Source organism: Mustela lutreola, chromosome 1 (assembly GCF_030435805.1).
Source record: "Mustela lutreola isolate mMusLut2 chromosome 1, mMusLut2.pri, whole genome shotgun sequence".
Lineage (NCBI taxonomy): Eukaryota > Metazoa > Chordata > Mammalia > Carnivora > Mustelidae > Mustela > Mustela lutreola.
Window position 1 is genome coordinate 44036210 of NC_081290.1, and position 21015 is coordinate 44057224.

Below are 21015 nucleotides of genomic sequence, written 5' to 3' on the forward strand. Positions count from 1 at the left end.
AAAATAAGTGATTAAGTTAAAGATCTTGTGAAGACAGTTTATTCTAGATTTTCTAGGTAGGCCGTAAATACAATGACATGCATTAAAAAAAAAAAAAAAAAAAGACGCTGAGTGAGCTTTGGAGAGAGGAGAGGAGAGGCAATGTGGCCATGGGAACAGAGGTTTCAGTGATGTGGCCACAGGGCAAGAAATACCTATACACAACAGATGCTAGAAGATCGGAAATTGCCTCTTGGAGCCTATGGAGGGAGTATGGCTCTCCTGGCACCTTGATCCCAGACATCCAGGATCCAGAACTATGAAAGAATGGTTCTTCTGTTTTAAGGCAACTGGTTTATGGCTATTTGCTGCAGCAGCCTCAGGAAACTGATGGACCATTCTTCAACAATAGTGATCGCTGTTAACATTATAGATGTGAAAGTAGTGTGATTCCAGAGAGAATCCAACCTTACTTTAACATACCCAAAGATTTATTCTTTGATAAAAGGTATGCATGCAACCATTGTCACTATCATAATTTATTTATATGTAAAATCTACCTTTGCACTAAAATATCATATTTTAGGCTGATAACGTTTAATGATGCGCTCACTATGGGATGCATTCTTCTGTAGAGCTGTTTTGGTAACAAGGGAGACAAACTACTAAAATAACCAAAATTAACAGGTATTTATTGAAAAGATACACACGGATATACTGAAAAATGGAATCTAACTCATGGGGCCAAGCATAAAGTGAAAAATTGAACCACTAGATCCTTGTGGAGATTACAACCTGCTTCTAGCGTTGCAACTAGAAAACAGTTCACCAGCAAGGCCAGTTCTAGTGAACAACACTGGTGCTAATTAGTCATTTACATTGGCTCCTTTGTCTCTTTTTAGTATGTTTCTGTCTCAAATTCTGAGAACTCAAACTTGCACTCAAATTCTCTTTAAAAAATAGTTTTATTTATAGTTAAAGTTACTTTAGAGTCAAATAATAGTTGTTTTTTTCTTCTATAATATCTTCAATTGACCAGTCATTATATATTGTGAGTAGTAGTCAATCATTCAGGAAAAAAAAAAAAAAAAAAAAAAAAAAAAAAAAAAAAAAAAAAAAAAAAAAAAACCTAATGACACTTTTATGTAATTATTTAAAAAAAAATCTTATTTCAGGGGGCACCTTGGTGGCACAGTCTATTAAATATATAAGACTCTTGATTTCAGCTCATGACCTCAGGGTCGTGGGATCAAATCCTGTATTGGTTCTGTGCTCAGTGCAGAGTCTGCCTGATATTCTCTTTCCCTCTACCTCTTCCCCCTTTCTCTAAAATAAATAAAGAACTTCCTCATAAAAAAGGCTTATCATGAAATTAGTATATTGCCAAGTTATGTAGACTAACTTATCATTACATTTTTCCATAAAATAATATTTTAAAAATATACTGTTGGAAAAGATGGTAATTATATTCTAAGTATCTTCAAAACAAAATTTGGAGGCAAATAAATTAACAATATGTAAGGCATAATTTTCTAAAATCTACTATAATAATAATTTGCCTAAAAAGGAAAAAAATAACAGAAGAGCAAGTGTAAGATATTTTATAGTAAGGACATGGTTTTTAAAATTTTGAAGACTTGGGGCCCCTAGGTGGCTCAGTGGGTTAAAGCCTCTGCCTTCATCTCAGGTCATGATCTCAGGGTCCTGGGATCAAGCTCTGCATCAGACTCTCTATTCAGCGGGGAGCCTACTTCCCTCTCTCTCTCTTCTTGCCTCTCTGCCTACTTGTGATTTCTGTTTGTCAAATAAATAAAATCTTTAAAATTTTTAAGCCTTATTAGTTAATATAGTGCCTGGTGATTTCCAGACTCCTGCAGTCTATGTGTTTATTGTTGAGCTAAAAAAAAAAAAAAAAAAGCTGAAAGTGGACATGATCAAAATATATTAAGTGAAAAATGGTAAGATATATGTACACATATTTCATAAAGGAGTCTATATTGAAACTGGAGAGTGGAAAGTTTAAGAAAGAGGGGATATTAATCTATACAAACTTAGAAACAATAAAAGTTACTATCATAAAATTTCTTCAGCCATAAAACAGCTACACTTTTTATCTGAGATGGGATCATGAAAGAATGATTATTTAACAGCCTCTTCCCTGGTGGCCAAATCAGATAGAGGTCTGTTTATATTAGACTATTGGGCTCCTCCAGCATGACTAAGTCTAACTGACTATGAGCCAATGCATTCACTCATTGATTCACATGCAGTTAACTTACAGAGCTCCCTTATGTACCAGGTGTGATGTTACTAACTACCCTGTGGAACTGGAGAGGTGGAGAGTGTGGCAGATAGGTAAATAAAGAGTTAGCTATTAATCAAAGTGGGAGATGTAAAGGCTAGTGAGCCTCTAAATCAGCCTGGAGGACATGGAGCACAAACATTACTCACTGGTCATAATGCCTTAAGGTTATTAATTTGTGTAGCTGAGCCTGGGTCTGGAGGAAGTATAGTACATAGTGCAGAACATGGGCTTGGAGTGCAATCTATAGTTTTGAATGATTTAAGTACTGTTTGAGATTACTTAAATATTGTGAGGGATTTCTTTTAGTTTTGAATCCTGGCTCCAACAGCTGAAAGACATGTCCTCAGGCAAGCTATTTAAACAGCTGGAGATTATTTTGCCTGTAAATTGAATATAATAATTATATCACCTATTTCGTGGAGTCATTTAATTGAGAAAATGGATGTGAAGCACAACACTGTACCTGTTACATGGTCCTTGTTGCAGGTTGGGCTCCCAGAAAGCCAGCTCTGAGAGAGATTAGTATCTAGGAAGAATATTAGGAAGTGCTTTTAGGATGAAAACCTGTAGGAGAAACAAAAGATGGGTAATAGAGAAGATCCTTAGCCTACCACATGAGCAGGGAGTTGGCATTTGATATGCCAATATCAGCTTGTCACTAGATGCAGGCTACTCCTGTGACATAGACACACCAGCTCATTGGGCAAATGGGTCTCCTGCACCAACAATTCCCTGAATGGGTTAATAGCTGCAAGGTCTTGCTGGCAATATTCCCAGGAGCTGGGGAGTTAGTCCTGGAGGGGAGTCCTGGAGAGAAAATCCAAGAGTATCCTCATGGGAGCCACCACAGAATTCAGTGGATGTTAATTATTGAGTATTACGTATTGCTACTATACTACCAGTTTAAGTGGACTTCAACTAGATGAGAGAAAGTAAAAATGATGATAGAAATGCAGGTCATGCTCAAATTTTACCAATAATATCAGCAACTGAAAAGTTAAAAAGAAGTCCTGAAAACATTGATTCACTTTAACTCAACAATTACATTCCTATGAATGTATCCTAAGAAAATAATATGGAGGCACAAAAATCTTTAACTTTAAAATTGCTTGTAAAAACGTTATAGTAGAAATTAAAAAATACAACAGTAGTGAATGCATAAATCATACATCCATTTTTTGATATATTATGGCAAATTCAAGGTCATTAAGATAATACTTTATCAAATGCTCATTGACATAGTATAGGGAAAAACCTGAGGGTTGCTGGAGGGGCAGTGGATGGGGGGATGGGATAAATGGGTGATGGGCATTAAGGAGGGCATGTGATGTAATAAGCACTGGGTGTATAAGCAAGTGATCAATCACTAAATTCTACCCCTGAAACTAACATTACACTATATGTTTACTATTTTGAGTTTAAAGAAAATCTTGGAAGAAAAAAAAAAAAAAAGCACAGTTCCATGGCATGCAAAGTGAGAAAAAAAATCAATTTACAAAGTCTATCTACTACATAATATTTTTTTATGCACACCCAAAGATTTATTCCAAGTGTCTGTGAGGATTATCTCTGAAGACAGGGGTTGTGGGAAATTTTATTTTCTTTGTCTTACTGATTTGCATTTTATTTTCTTTCCTTTATTATGAAACATAATATTCACATAAGAGAGCATTTATAATGTATGTACACAATCTACAAGAAACTGATAAATGAAACAAGATGGGATTGGGAGGGAGACAAACCATAAGTGACTCTTAATCTCACAAAACAAACTGAGGGTTGCTGGGGGGAGGGGGTTTGGGAGAAGGGGGTGGGATTATGGACATTGGGGAGGGTATGTGCTTTGGTGAGTGCTGTGAAGTGTGTAAACCTGGTGATTCACAGACCTGTACCCCTGGGGATAAAAATATATGTTTATAAAAAATAAAAAATTAAAAAAAAAGAAAGAAAAAAAATATAAATAAATAAATAAATAAATAAATAAAAAGAAACTGATAAAAGGAAAACACACACATTTATCTCCAAACCAATATAATAATAATAATAATATAATATGATATATTCTACATACCATACTAGAGTAGCATAATAATGATTATAAAATAAAATAAAGCTATTATAATCACATTATACTTAAAATGCCTAGATTGTCTCATCAAAATAAGAAATATGATCATGGAAGAATACAAGCAAAAATTTTAGGAAAGCTCTTAGATCAGTCCAAAGATGATTTAGTTAAGGTTATATCCACTAAAGGTATAGATTTGGATTGTTCAAATTTAGAGGGAGTATGATCTAGTGTTAAGAATGCAGGCTCTAAAGTCACTATTGTAATTTTAGATTTTATTCCTTCCAAACTGAAGGGTTATTCCATAAATGCTCTGAGTAGAAGTATATAAAGAGAGAAGTGTTCTTTAATATGAATGTTACATTGTTATAAAGCAGGGTAAATTTGTAATCCAGATGTTGGCATCCAGTATTTATACAGAATTTTGTTTTGTTTTATATTCTGCAATTAAAGCTAACTTATTTTTGCAATTTAGCTTTTCAAATGATGTATTACACTTTGCATTCACATTTATTAATTTTGCCCCTACTGTTTTTGGCAGCTAACTAAAAAGATAATAATTTTTTGTATTAGTATCTAAACTGCCTTTGATTGATTGATTGATTGATTGATTATCTGAACTCTTCACAATCTGAACTTTTTACAAATGAGGTGCTGGGAAAAGGCCAGGACAGAGGCATGGAGACCATATGGAGGATGTTGTGAGAATGTCTCTACTAGCTGCTCCTTAAAATCTCTTCCATCAAACCCCACAGTCTCACCTTCCAGAGGTTCCAGAGGTTCTTACCTTCCAGAGGTTCAGAGGGAGCTGAGTCTGTATCTGGGAATTACCTTTGTCTAATGCAGCTGCTGGTCCCAAGGTTATGACCTCTTCTATGAAGCAGCCCACAACTATGACTAATTGAAGTGGGATTAAAAAGCCCTGACCCCTTTGTCTCAATTCAGACCAACCCTGAATAGCCATCCTAGATGCAGAACTCCTAGTGGAATCAGCCGGAGGCCTTGAATGCAAATGTATCATAGGAGTTCTATTTCCTCCTCTACTCAACCCAGCTACCCTCACTCCTTATAGCTGTCATTCCTCCTAAATAATCTCCAAAAAATTACCTTCACTGAAATCTGTCTCAGATTGCTTCTCAGATGATCCAACCAAAGGCAACCCTGATTATCAGTCTACTCATAGGCTCATATTTTTCATTTATAAAGATAATATAACAGTCTTTAATTACTTTTGTTAAATACATCCATAAAATTAAGATATGCACTGCTTATAGCATCTCTCAAAACTTTTTGTTTAATAACTCCATTACATGGTTCATTTAGCATGGCTTGTTCTTACTCAACCCTTGCTATTGCCTAGGAATCATAATTTTCCCTTTCAAAAGCCTATAACCAATGTGCATCACCAATATGCTTCCCAGGGTGTAGTTAATGAGATCCAAATATTTTTGTTTTAATTTTTTTATGAATATAAATAAAATATTTGCATGAGTGGCTTACAACATTACCATTTTTTATAACTCCGAGAAATCACCCAGACAAATTCTGCAAGCATAAGTTACTTGAACTGCTACTCTATTATTACTACTTTTAAAATTCTAAAATAATACTAGATGTCAAATATTTTTTAGAGCATTTATTTACCAGACATTGTGTTGAGAGCTTTATGTAAATATTTCATTTAATTCTCCAACAATTCATGAGGCACAGTCATTGTTTCTATTTTGGAACTGAGAAAAAACAAAACAAAGAAAAATTAAATTACTTACTCATGGTCATACATCCACCAATTACATGCCTGGGATATTAAAGTTTGTAATCTTGACCACCGGTGCAACTCTGCCACTTCAAATTTCTTCTTGTTTCCTGGTATCCATTTGGACTCCGAAAGTGGCACTTTGGAAAGCAAATAGGTGCTCCCTTTTGTAAAAGCTTAAGTATATTAAATTGTCCATTCTTTTGAAATTCCCAAATCAGTAGCTGGCTTAAGAGCATAATCACAAGTCAGCCTTGTGTTCTATTTCACCCTTTTTCATTCTAGCCTAGCCACAGGAATTTTCTGGCTGATCCTTGGACACACCACACATGTTTATGCTTGAGAATTTGATATTTTTCTGTTTCTCTCTATCTTGAATACTCTTTGCCAAGTTATCACTATGGATCAATCTATTTCATATCTGTCAACTTCTTAGTGATTTCGTCTAACCTTACAAAAAGATTCTTCCTTGAAATCTGTTCCCAGCACTCACTTTCTCTAATTTATTTTTCTTCCTAGATATAGCATCACTGTCATTTTTGTTTGTTTATTTGTTTTGTTTTTGTCTATGCTCCTGAAATAGATTTTAAATGCTATGAAGTGTTTGTCAATTTAAATCAACATTAAATCTCCAGGAATTACAATTGTGTGTTACATAAAGTGAAGACTCAATATATTTGCTTAAAAATGATGAATGGAGGGGGAAAAAAAGTAATTGGTCTAAAATCATTTGGTTAGAATCACTTTTAGAAGATGTATCAAGTAATATTAATCAAGAATATACTTGAATGCATCATTTCAAAGAAAAAATAAACTAGTAGCATTTATTTGGCATTTATTATATTTAAGGCAGTATTTTAGATATTAGGGGTACCACAATGCAAAATCTAGGTAAAGTCCCTGCTCTCACAGTGACGGCATTTAAGCTCACTTTCCAGCATAAGCTTTTATCACTCTGATGTCTACACAGGTTTTGGGGACGGGAATGAAGCAAATAATATACAAACATCACTACAAAAAAAATATTTATTGCAGCTATTTTTTCTTTAAAAATATTTCTTCTTGGCAATAAGTTTGGTACAGGAAACCCACATTACCAGTTACTTTCAGGACTTAAATGATAATATTTATTGAACATCTAAACTACACTAATGCAAAAGAAAACAATTATATTATGGATATTTTATTACTATTTGAAAATGCCTCCAAATCTGAGAAACTTTCCCTTATGCCTTGTGATAAAATGAAGCATTTACTACATATATGTAATATTTTACTGCATTATCTCAAAATAACAATATTAAATGGAGTATTCTTAGAGGAATATGCCTGCTGATGAAATGAACATTTCAAAGGAAATATTTTAAAAATTATTATTTTAGCTAGCAATATTCATATTTGCATAAACTTAGCATAATAGCTTAATTTAAAAATGTCTTGCATTTTTCACCCCATTTAACAATTTCTCATATTTTTTAAGGATAGTGTGGTGAATTAATGTGGGAATATTTGCATTATCTTATAAATAACATAAGTTGTTAAACAGGAAGGAAGCCAAGTTCTTTAAAAATTTTGCACATATCTATTAATCATTTGATTATGTGTCTTTTCATGCTCTTGCTGCATTGCTTCTTTGTACTTGTAGAAAATGACTACTACATGGATACATATTAAATTATTGCTACCAAAAATGAAATATGAATTTTCTTAACACAATGTTTTTATTATCATATTTAATAACACTTTAAATTTTTAAAGCATTAAGAATGCACTCTAATCTTGATATATTTAATAAAATAGATGTATAACATTATATATTTGCATGTATTTTATATACTCATATACTTTAGAATCACTGAGTTGAATGAAAACTACTATTAAAAATCATGTAACCCAATATATACAAAATTGAAAAAATTGTGGTAGATATAAAAATACTAGAAAAATTTGTGCTGAGAGGCACCTGGGTGGCTCAGTTGGGTAAGCAGCTGCCTTGAGCTCTGGTATTGTTCTTGGAGTCCAAGGATCAAGTCCCATGTCCGGGTCCTTGCTCAGTGAAGAGCCTGGTTCTTCCTCTGCCCCGTACCTTACTCATTCTCTCTTTCTCTCAAGTAAATAAAATCTTAAAACAAAAAAGAAAAAAATAATGAAAATGATCCATAAAATATTTAGATAGAATTTTTCAGTAATATATAAAAGGTGAAATCATATTATCAATATCATAGAGCAATGTCATAGAAAATAAATATACACTAAATTTTATATTATCAATAATTTGAAGAAAATTGTCATTTGTCCAAGGAAGTTGCAATTTAAGTGGACAAAATTAAGACTGATAAACTTATTTTGGAAACAGAGGAAAGAGTAAATCACCTGATGGATCACATGCACAGTCATGAGTTAATAAAACTGGTGGTACTTTCTTATGATTCCAGTAAAGATCTGAAGCTCATTAGGAAAAGCAGTGCATAGTGAAAGTGTTGAAATATTAACATATAGTTGACAAATAGATATGAGTTTAAATTTTGAAAGTTAACCTTAAGTTTGAACAAGTAGGTCAATATCTGCAAATGTTGTGAAATGGGAATTATGATCACAGCCTCACAGTTTTCTATGATATTAAATTAACTAATGCATGTAAGTGTACTTAACTCAGAGCCAAATAAAGATTAACTACTAACTAAACTTAGCATTACTATCATTATATCTGCTTGATGGATAAGAATCCCTATTCTTGCCCCCTGTCTGGAAAACTACAGAAGAACACAACCTATGCTAATCCTCAAAGTCCTTCCCTCTGATTAATAAATACCAGTTGCAAACAATGATAATTTGCTTGCTAATTCACAGTTTATTGAATACATTCCATTTTGTCCCACTTTTCATTCTCTGCTGTTGTTTCATTGATCACTTCCCAAATATTGCACTACAATCTTTATTACAAAGTTTTCTTCTGGATAAACCAAATCTTATCTGGATAAACCAAATAAGAAAAATTGGAAATATAGCTTTAATAAAAGATACATAAATGAGAGGTTGGACTTTATTTAATGTTGAATTATAAAATAATTTTATATTCTTTGGGGTGATATAATATGAGTAGCATTGGAAAAGGTGAACTAGGAGGTAGACTGGTAGGTGGAATGAAAATATGAAATGCTAGAGAAAGGAAGGCCACTTAGGAATTCAGTATAAGTGGGTAAAATTATTAGGATAAGGATTTGAATAAAACTTTAAATAACAAGAGTAAAGAAAGGAAAAATAAGAAAAAAATAAAATAGCTAATAGGAAAGAATAAAAAATTAGTGGTAAGTTGGTAGGGTAAGGGGTCAGGCAATAGTTACCATTCAAAGATTGAGTATATTAATATATGTTTAAAAAATTACAGAAGAGAAAAGAGTCATATTTTATGATGATTCATGTGTCTGAATTATTTATTCTTAAGAAAACAGTGAAGATATTTTTTTACTGAATTAAAAAATGGAGAAAGAAAAAAAAAATACCAGCATACAAATTTTCAAAATTACATAAAAGAGCAGGAAATTAATGGGTGTAAAACTTGTCAGTCATATGTGATCACATAAAATAAATTATTTTTCCTTTATTCTGCTACATTATTTGAGGTTTTAAAGTCTTCCTCTACTCATTAACTGCTTTCATGCAGTTCTGTTCAAGCATTCTGTCATTTCTAAGTAATTTATGTTATGGTATTAAGTGCATTAAAAGGCACAGATAAGTTTGTAATAATTACATTAAGATAAATGAGAATGAGAAAAATAAATGCTGTGATAGTTTAAGCCTGGTCCATATATCTGATTTTGCCTGAAATAATACTCATATATGGGAAACAAAGAAGCAGATATTTACCATATGGCATAATTTCAGTGATACAAAGGATTTATTATTCAAAGTATCTTTCAGAATTAGAGATAGCAGTGAAAAATTTAAAACCCAGTTGTTAATAATTAATCTCTTTGGTTACTATTTTTTTACTTTATTGTTTAAAAACTGAACACCTTATTATAAGTGTATATGTCATCAACTGCTGGACTTTGCAGTGGGCAGGGGAACACAGGAATAGAAATTGTACTGTAAATTGCATTCTAGACAAACTAACATAGGAAGATAATCTGAAGCCCAACTGCAGGGTTCTATAGCATTAAAAAACTGTAATGGAATGAGACAAATATAGCAGCATGTGGCAGGGGAAGAGCTCACATTTATGAAAGAGACATAAAATTTGCCAGAACTTTTTGGAACAAAAAATAAATAGCAAATGAAAAGATGAGAAAAAAATATCTCAAAATCTCCCTGTCTTAGAACCTGATAGCTTTTTCTTTCTCATGTGAAGAGCAGCATTTTCTATATTTTGTGTATTCTCCAAAAGTCAAGGAAAGACCCAGTGTTTCCCCTTTTCTATGCCACTCTTTATCTCATGCTTCCAAGCAAAGATAACTCATGCCCCTAAAATTGTAAAGGATTGGTGCTACTTTCTTTTATTGTTAATAAGAAAGAAAAAAGAGAAAAATGTTGGGGGGGGGCGAGAAGATAAACCAAAGCGAGAGAAAAAGAGGATGAGGAAAGAATAAAGCAGTGGGGAGAAAAAATAATGGGCAACAAAAAAGAACATTTAACATTGTTTTGTTAGCTAAAACATAGAATATAAGATATAGCAGAGACATTAGAACTCTTTGAATTGACCACCTCACTTCAGACAAGGAGACAGAAGACTTGAAATGTTAACCATTGTGGTTGGTATCCATGAGTCCATTCACTAGGATTTATTTAGTGCTTAATACCAGTCAGCTTTTGGTCTAAATGCTATGACAGAGCAGCTAATTAAAAAAAAAAAAAAATCCCTGTTTTCAGGAATCATCTTTACAGAAGTAACATTCTAGTGCAGACCTTCCTATTCCCAAATATTCCATTTAACTCATTGTACTCCTGTCCTCATGAAAATAACTTCACTGATGCCATGAGCCTATGTATATTCTTGGAAGAAGTGGCTGTATTTAGTATCTCTTCATGCTAAGAATGGCTGGTCCTAAAAGTAGTTGTTAAAAGCATCAGAGTATTAACTAGATACGTTTACATTTTGGTTCATAATGTATATTGAAGGTGTGATTTACTCATCAAAAAAAGGATAGATGACTTGTGGTTGTTGGATCACAATAGCAAAGGCATCGTTCTTAGGAAGTTATAGTCTTCCCTGTTTATTCTTTCAATCTTTTAGAGTGTCCTCATTATTATGAAACACACACACAAAATGCCCTTAAAATAGTTACAACATTATAAAAAGTGCTAGGATAAGATAAAGGCCAACTGAAAGAGCACTTCAGAATACTTGGAAATAATGTATATGCAAAATAGATGGAAGGGTTGCAGAAAATACTGCATTTTTACCTTGGTTGGCGTACATGGAGGAAAGCGATTTGCTTGGGGCTCATCCAACCATGGTATGCAACTCAAAGGTATTCCAAGTGATATTCTATAAGCTAGACATCTTGTCACTAGAAACCTCTGTTAATTGTTGAGTATGTCTGTTTAAAATTACATTTTTGAAATATCACTTTTTATAATGCATTAGTTTAGTATGGTTTTTTTGGTAAATAAATTATTCTGGGGAAAAAAAAAAAGATAATCATTGCCTGCAAAGAGATTAAAAGCAAAAGACAAAGGAGCAGTTTAGCAAAAAAGCATGAACTGAACAGACATATGTCAAGGAAGTCCAATCATTCTCTTGATTTCACTTTTGTTTTCTTTTTCATTTCTTTTTTTTTTTTTCCATTTCCAAGCTTTTTTTTTTTTTAATTTTTTAAAATTTTTATTTTTTATCAACATATATTTTTATCCCCAGGGATACAGGTCTGTGAATCGCCAGGTTTACACACTTCACAGCACTCATCAAAGCACATACCCTCCCCAATGTCCATAACCCCACCCCCTTCTCCCAACCCCCCTCCCCCAGCAACCCTCAGTTTGTTTTGTGAGATTAAGAGTCACTTATGGTTTGTCTCCCTCCCAATCCCATCTTGTTTCATTGATTCTTCTCCTACCCACTTAAGCCCCCATGTTGCATCACCACTTCCTCCCTATGACCCAGCAATTGCACTATTGGGTATTTACCCTAAAGATACAAACGTAGTGATCCGAAGGGGCATGTGCACCCGAATGTTTATAGCAGCAATGTCCACAATAGCCAAACTATGGAAAGAACCTTGTTTTCTTTTTTTAATCAGTGTTCATACATATTCCTTCCTCCCCAACCTTGAGTGAGTGTCTGTCTATTCATCAAGGTCAAATTCAAATGATTGCATATTGTGAGGCTGCTCTTATTTTCAATTCTGCCTTACATTGAAACTCTTCCTCTCCTGCCTCCCAAATCATTTACATTTATGTTTTTGATTTATTTATTTATTATTTATTTAATTATTTAATTTATTTTTTACAGTTCTTAAGAAGATGTGTTTTTAAAAGTCTAGTCTTGGCAGGTATGCGCTATTGATTGGCTCAAAGTGGTGAGGTTGGGGAGGCAGGGACACTAGGTTAAAAATCTGATTGTATAATCCAAGCAAGAACTGATAAAATCCTGACATAAAGTAAAACAGTTGAGACGGACAGAGAGAAAAAATGATAGGTATTAGGAAATATAAAATAAAACAAGTAAAACTAAAAAGTTAAATAAACAAAACAAAACAAACAACCATACAAACAAAAAATAGCAAGCCAAATCAAACAGGAAAACTTTTTTCATCAGACTAAAGAAAAATAGAAAAATTTGGATGAATATATAATATCATCATCCAAATTAGGAAACATTTTAAAGGGGTAATAAAAAGAAAAGAGAGAGAGACAAACAATAGGCCCCAAATGGACTTAGTTGTGCTAAGCCTCACATTAGCAAACCATACTTTCAGCCTTTCCTGGGAACATATAACCTTTACCAGTCAGTCTGGAATTACCTGGTCAGCACTAATGAGGTAATCCACTCAATAGTTTCCTTCCAACCCCCAAAAAAGTGACTATGGCTAAACCATTTCACTCTTTTCCTTTTCTTACTCCCTTTCTGCTTATAAACATTTTCCATTTTCTACAGCTCTTCAGATCTGCTTTCTATTTGCTAGACGGGATGCTGCCCAATACATGAATTGTTGAATAAAGCCAATAAAATTTTCAAAATTTTCCAGCTGAATTTTTCTGTTTAGTAGGAGATACTACTGATAATTAAATCAGAATAAGAAGCTGCTGACCATGGCAGATTCAAGCAAACCAGGGCATCTAATCCCCCCAAGTGCAATGGAATGAGTGCTAAGTTATGTGTTGAGAAGTATATAAATCATAATCTAAATGCAATGCTACTCATCTGGGAAACTTTTGGAAAATTAGCTAAGTGATTTGGGGCTTTGTTTCAATTCGTCAAAATTGGTTTAGATATATTGATGGGGGGAGATAAAAAGGACTGAAATACAGGTATCTTGCTACTTTTTAAAAATTATATGAAAACAAAAAAAAATTCATTTTTCTCCCCTCTTTGCTCTCCACTGCCCAATCCCCAGATACAAATAAACAGTGAAACCTCATCCAAAGAAGCCAGGTGTTTTTCATGATCTGATTGCAAACACACATGAAGATATTGCTCTTTGCTAATGAAAATTATTCTCTAATTGATTCAGTCCCAAATCTTTAGCACCATACTTTTACTGATATCTTCAAAATGTATATCTCCCATGTCAATTTCTTTACTGAACTCAGATTTAATATAACCTATGGTCTACTCAACTAAAGTTTTTAAACTCATGTGTATTTTACACATAAAAGACATCTCAATCAGATACTAAATGTTAATTACTTCATTTGCATTTTATTTCCATAAAATTTGTAGTTAAAAATGTAGACGCACAAACCAAGTTCATCCAAACATACCTAAAAGTTTTTATTATTATTATTAATGAATTGATTAACAATTTTTAAATTTAAATTTAGTGCAAGCTACCACAATAGACAGTTCAGGAATAACAGGTGTTTTAAATTCAAAAAATCCCAAATTAAATGTTTACCCTATCTCCTAATCTGCTCCTCCCCTACCTAGGCTTTTCCCCCATAACACCTATCACAGTAATCTGCTTGTGGGCCAAGATAAAAACAAACAAAAACCTCAAAACTGGAAGTCAGCCTTGATTCCATGCTATCTATCTCCACTCCTATCTAAGGGAACCCTTAGTTTGTACACATAAGTATCTGACCACCATTGACCACTTCTATTGTCAAAACCCTAGATATCCTCTCACCTCTTTGTTGATTCTTATTTCATTTTTGGTGCCGTTATATTATTTTATAGACTATTAGTCCAACTAATCCTTTTAATCTAAATGTGTCATTTCTTTGCTCAAATTTTCTTCAAGGTTTTTCATCGCACATAGAAAATACATTAAAATCCATAATCCAACCGACCTTGTTTTTGCCCGTTCTGTTAACTCATCAACCATTTGCCTCTCACTGCAGATCATTCCGAATGTTTTCTTTATTTTTCTCTAAACCCAGGAAGCACAGCCCCGATTCAAAGCTTTATTTTTCCTGATCCCTCAAAGTTTTTTCTTATCTGGTTGCATGGCTAGCCCCTTCACTTTCTTACTGAGGCTCTCTCTGATCCCCTTAATGAATATTTCTCCCTGTACATATTCACCACTATTTTCTATTAACAAGTTCTGCTCATATGCTTTTCAGGACTTTTATCACACCAAGAACTACCATGGCATTGTGATCAAGAATACAAATTTCGGAGCCATATTTCCTAAGTATCATTATTTACTAGTTGTGTGACCTTGAACAATTTTATCTTACCTTCATTCCCTCCATCATAAAAATAATAATAATACCTGGTAATAATAATGTTACTTTATTTACAGTATTTGAAATAGTACCTGGCTCATTAAGAATGCTAACGTTGTTATATATCTATTGGTTATTATTTATTTTTCTTATTAGGGTAAAAGATACACAAGAAAGAATGATTTGTCAATTTACTCTTATCTTCCTAAGTCTTAGAACAACGTCTGGCCTATATATTTGTTAAATTAGTACAGGAATAGAAAGAACAAAGTTAAAGAAATAGAAATAGACACAAGAGGAAATTAACAACAATTCAAATTAAGTAAGGTAACACTGAGAGGAAATATGGGAATAAGAAAATTGCGAGACGCATAGATTAGAGAACATTCACCTGCACTGTTTTGAGTTAAATGAAATTGATCTTTGAGTGTCACTTCTTTCGTATCACATTTATGCTTCCAGCTCTTCATTTAGTATTTCACTTGGTTAAGGCTAATTTGCTTTGGCTAATCAATGAGACGAAACAACGGAAAACCAAGATACTCTGTTTGAAAACATGCCATATAATGCAATGTAGACAGGACCGTATCAATACTTAGGATCCAGGATTGATTTCTTGGCCTTACTACTAACAGTTAATGACATCACTACCTTTCTCATCCTTAGTCTTCTCATGAATGGAATAAGGAAATTGTGGTAAGTGGTTCCTATTAACTTTCTAGTTTGATAAATTGCATTTTTGTGATGTGCTCTGGCTTTCCTTTGAATGTTTTTTATGTACCTCTGTCTTCTCTCTGTCCTCAACTGCCACAGGCAGAAGAGATCTAAATGATGTTAATATTGTGGTAAATATACCATAATTGCAAAGATAAATATAATTCACAAAATTGTATGCCACACATGTGTATTCAAAGGATAGTTGAATTTTCTGCTATTCGGATTAGCATTGGTAATTATTTGTTATCTTGTACAACCAAATACGGTGATATAAATTCCTTATATTTGATAGGAAAGACAAATGGCATGAAAATGAAGCAATAAAAGTAAATGAAGTAAAGAAAAGAAGGGTACAAGATAAGATTAAAAATGGGCAAACAAGAGAAAGGAAAGACTATACCCATCATTTATATATAAACTACAACTTCAAAATCTTTCTGATTTTATGGATAAATAAAAGCTGCTTCAAATGGAATGAGTGAATGGAGGATAACAAACTTAATCTTGAACTGATTTTTTTTTAAATTTTTTATTTATTTGTTTGACAGATTACAAGTAGGCAGAGAGGCAGGCAGATAGAGAGAGAGGAGGAAGCAGGCTCCCTGCCGAGCAGGGAGCCCGATGCGGGGTTCTATCCCAGGACCTTGGGACCATGACCTGAGCCACAGGCAGCGTCTTTAACCCACTGAGCCACCCAGGTGCCCCTCTTGAACTGATTTTTAAAGTGGACAGCTGATTCAGTTAAGATGTGTTGTTCTCAAGTTACAATGTAACTTGAATGTAACTTTGTATAATTTTATAATACAATGTAACTCTGAATAATTTTGGCTTAAGTAGTAGGCAATAGTATGTTTTCCTTAACAGAAATTCTAGAAGTGGGAAATATTACAAAGAATCCTTCAGTGATGTGAACTAGTGAAGACTTCTCAATAGTTCTGCCCGGTATGCTGGCTATTCTCCTGTTCATAAAACATCAGAGTTTCAACATTTTGTCCTCAACATCTGAAAGCAGCAAGGAAGAAATACTAGGAGGTTTTTTTTTTTTTTTTTTTTTTTTTTTTTTTTCCTACCCTCTGTTTTCATCAGGAGGGATATTACTTCTCAAGGCCTATAGTATTTTCTCCCTATGGTTTATTCTAAGCCAATCACTGGCAAAGTAAGCAATTTCGACGAGTAGGCTTCACTCGCTGTGTTTAGGATGTCATCCTCCCTAAGCACATTGGCACTCCTTATTACAACATTTGGGGCTTTCTTAGCAGAGAAGTGGGGTGAGGGACAGGATGCTGGGAGATAGTCCAAGTGTTTTTATTTGCTTTTATTTTCCATACATCCTTAAAAGCTCTAAATAAGGCCTGTATTACTTGTGGTCTTCACATGAGATTATGGTCTATTTCTAATCATCTTCACTACTCATTTTTATACTACTGTTTCCCAGTTCTCTCTCCTTGCAGGGATTGGGGTTGGGAAGATAGAGCCCTTTCTCTGGAATCGTTTTGCTTCAGGTTTTTGTATGAATAAATCTGATGACCACACATAGAAACCCATTTTTGGACTCACTGTGTAGTAGTGTACTTAATGATTTTTATGACTTTTAATTACTATAACTGGTGGTTTTTGTTGGTCAGAACAAAATAAAGAATAAGAACAAGTGGTTAAAAAACACTTATAGAGGGGCACCTCGGTGGCTCAGTGGGTTAAAGCCTCTGCCTTCAGCTCAGGTCATGATCCCAGGGTCCTGGGATCCAGCCTGGCATTGGGCTTCCTGCTCAGCAGGGAGTCTGCTTCCTCTTCTCTCTGCCTGCTTCTCTGCCTACTTGTGATCTCTGTCTGTCAAATAAATAAATAAAATATTTTTTAAAAAATTACTTATAGAGAATTTTAGGGGGAAAAAAGTCCTGCTTTTTAGCCATAGGTTTATCAATCATTTTCCTTATGAAAGTGTTTGGGGTAAATATGGGGCCTTCATTACCTTTGGTCCAACAGTGATACTCGTCACTTCCTCCAAAGAATATCATTAGCATTTAATAAGATGATTTTACACACACACACACACACACACACACACACACACAGTTATATATAGCATATACATACAGCAAAAAATATAGCTCTGTAGTGGTCTATGGTGAGTCCTACAATATTTTACATGCCATATTATTATTGTGATGCTTTATTAATGTAAGCTAAATGTTTTCTACATTTTAACATCTCTCAAATTGGGATATTTCCTTTACTTGATGATCTCTTACTACAGTTCTTGCTTATTAAAAATTATTGATGTCATTCCTTATCACCTGTGCATGGGTAAATCAAGTTGTTATTTCTAGTGTTACGAGGGGACATCTACAACTGTTTCAAGTTTCATGAACAAACAAACTGCTTAAAGATCATTTGAGAAAGAAATAAGACTCCTGGTTGTTTTTATCTGAAAATCCTACACTGGTGCTCTTTGGTACAATACAGAAATTTTCAGCATCAATACTAGAAGAATGAATGTCATCACAGTGTAAGAAAATGTGGAGACACCTTCCTGATGGAACTGAGGACCATATCATGAGGAAAAAAAAACCTGAACGTAGGCCATTCTTCATCAAAAAGAGTTATTTAGACTAGTTGAGCTTTGACTATGAAGAACATTTAGGAATACTTTAACCAATGTGCTCTTGTATTTTTTCTTTGTGTGCACATAGGAATAATATATGACATCACTAAATACATCTAAAGAATTCTTTCGCACGTGTTGTGATGAGCACTGAGTGTTATAAGTAACTAATGAATTATTGAACACTACCTCAAATATTAATGATGTACTATATGTTGGCTAAGTGACATAATAAAAAATGAAAATATTAAAAAGAATTCTTTCAACAAATATAAACATTTGTGGTGAGATTTCTTTTTTTTTTTTTAAAGGTTTTATTTATTTATTTGACAGAGTAGAATCACAAGTAGATGGAGAGGCAGGTAGAGAGAGAGAGAGAGAGGGAAGCAGGCTCCCCGCTGAGCAGAGATCCCGATGAGGGACTCGATGCCAGGACCCCGAGATCATGACCTGAGCCAAAGGCAGTGGCTTAACCCACTGAGCCACCCAGGCGCTCCTGTGGTGAGATTTCTAAGGTTGTTTTTTTTTTTTTTAAATGCCTTTTTATTTAAAACAGTTTATAGAAAATAACTATTAAATTATTGAATACCAAGAACAGTTATAAGCCCTGAAGTTAGCATAGAAAACAAGACAGATAATAGAAAATTCTTACTCTTATGGAACTTACACTGTAATAAAGAACATAAAAAATGAAAAAATAAATATGTAATATAATTACTGGAAGTCATAAATGTAATGACAAAATATAAGAGCATGTGGATAAAAACTGATGAAAATAATATAAAAATGTAATTTGGGGGGGCGCCTGGGTGGCTCAGTGGGTTAAGCCACTGCCTTCGGCTCAGGTCATGATCTCGGGGTCCTGGGATCGAGTCCCTCATCAGGATCTCTGCTCGGCAGGGAGCCTGCTTCCCTCTCTCTCTCTCTCTCTCTGCCTGACTCTCCATCTACTTGTGATTTCTCTCTGTCAAATAAATAAATAAAATCTTTAAATAAATAAATAAATAAATAAAATCTTAAAAAAAAAAAGTAATTTGGGAAGGTCTTTCTGAAGAGGTGACATTTGTACCAACAGCTTAAATGAAGGTGTGTATTAACATGAGTTTTAAAATTCAGATTTATCAGATTTTTTAAGGCCAAGGATCCCTTCTTAAGTTTTTCTTAGTTAATTAAGTGTATGAATTTAGTCAGATTTACACTATTTTTTAAATAAACTCATAGAAGATTTGATTTTTAAACTAAAGAATCGATAGTGAAAATCTTTTTGAAATTCTTCTCTTGGGGCACCTGGGTGGCTCAGTGGGGTAAAGCCTCCGCTTTCGGCTCAGGTCATGGTCTCAGGGTCCTGGGATCGAGTACAGCATCGGGGTCTCTGCTCAGCAGGGAGCCTGCTTCCTCCTCTCTCTCTCTCTGCCTGCCTCTCTGCCTACTTGTGATCTCTGTCAAATAAATAAATAAAATCTTAAGAAAAAGATTAAAAAAAAAAAAGAAATTCTTCTCTTATGCTAAAATCAAACTTTTGAAAGACTGAAACAATTTAAATTTAAGATAACACAATGTTAATTTGTTGATAATGTTGTTCTACTTCTCTAATATTTTACATTAATTGGAATATATGCTAATGTCAATCATAATATAAATGTAAAAATAATGATGTATTTCTAGATATGCCATTTTCTTTTTGAGGAGTACTTAATGGTGCCAAATTTGTTTTGTTTCGTGTGTATGTGTGTGTGTAGGGACTAAATTATTAAATATCTGAGACTATTTTTAACTATTAGAATTATTTATACTACTAATAATACAGAAGTATTCTAAGAGTAAAACATTCATTATATTTTTTGTTTTTATTAAAGCATAGTAATTTATCAGATAATTTATATAACAACTAGATATTCTGTTAACTACATAATTTCTTATAACTATATAACCATACTATATAAATTATTAACAATTTTATTTTTTAGATTTAAATTTTAAATAATTTTTAAAAGTTTTAGTTTGAAATATAGAAAGATTATTTAGAAGTTAATAAATTTATTGTATATATGTAATATATAAATATATTAATAGAGAAATATATTTAGAAAAGACAGACGAGGGTAAAAAAATTAATTCTTAGCTATGAAATAGTACACAAATTGCTTGCTGTCATGGTAACCCAGAATATCAGAGATACTGGAATATCTTACAGAATGGCAGACACAGCTTTAATACATATGTTTTATGATTTTTGCTTTATGTGTTGGATTCAACTACAATATCATTCCTGTCTTACTAATGAGTGGTGCAGATGATTGATAATGAATCAAATATTTTATAGTAATATAATCTCTATCAGTATTCTAATAGTTTTTGTTATTTTTTGTTTGTTTTTTGTTTTGTTTTGTTTTTACAGTAGTGGAAAAAAGACTCCTAAAATATATATGGATCCACAGAAAGCCCTGGGTAGCCAAGAAAAATATAATTTTAAGACATGAAATAAAACTGTATATTATATTACTACCATAAATGCAGACTTCCTGTCATCACATATTAAATAATCATTCTAAAAATTCCATCAGTACAGTGATTTTAAAACAGAACAACTCATATTCAGCTCTTAAAATCACCCTCATATGGGAATGGTATCTTATTTATTGTACAATTTCCAGTTAAGTGATCATTTCTTCCTTTACTTTACTTCCTTTCTTACTATAGTTGTCAGTCAGGAACATATTTGAAATGTATAGCCTAAACCATCAAGATTTCTTCAAATC